Raw genomic sequence first — 368 nt, 5'->3', positions numbered from 1 at the left:
GACTCTTAGCGGTGGATTACTCGGCTCGTGCATCGATGAAGAACGCAGCTAGCTGCGAGAATTAGTGTGAATTGCAGGACACATTGATCATCGACAGTTTGAACGCACCTTGTGGCCCCGGGTTCCTCCCAGGGCTACACCTGTCTGAGGGTCGCCCGTTCCGTCAATCGCTTCGGCGCTTTTCCGCCGAGCGCGTAGCTGGGGCCGTTCGCAGGGTCTCTGCGCAGCGGGGGTCGGGGTGGGTCCTCTGGGCTCATCCCTCCACCGCCTCCTCTGACCCTTCAACCCCTCAAGAGCAGACCCGGGGAGGGCGCCCTCGCTGAGCGGTGCTCAGGAACTGAGCGTGGGGCCGGGCCTCGCCCGCGGCT

General features: G+C 64.4%; 1 non-coding gene across 1 annotated transcript; it reads left to right on the top strand.

Annotated features, from left to right (window-relative positions):
• LOC115467464 lies at positions 1-154 on the top strand. Its single transcript, XR_003941751.1, has one exon. It is a non-coding gene; the product is annotated as a 5.8S ribosomal RNA (ribosomal RNA).
• The last annotated feature ends 214 nt before the right edge of the window (positions 155-368 follow it).

Source organism: Microcaecilia unicolor, chromosome 3, assembly GCF_901765095.1.
Source record: "Microcaecilia unicolor chromosome 3, aMicUni1.1, whole genome shotgun sequence".
NCBI lineage: Eukaryota > Metazoa > Chordata > Amphibia > Gymnophiona > Siphonopidae > Microcaecilia > Microcaecilia unicolor.
The sequence above is the reverse complement of the archived record's forward strand: the minus strand, read 5'-3'. Positions and strand labels throughout refer to the sequence as shown.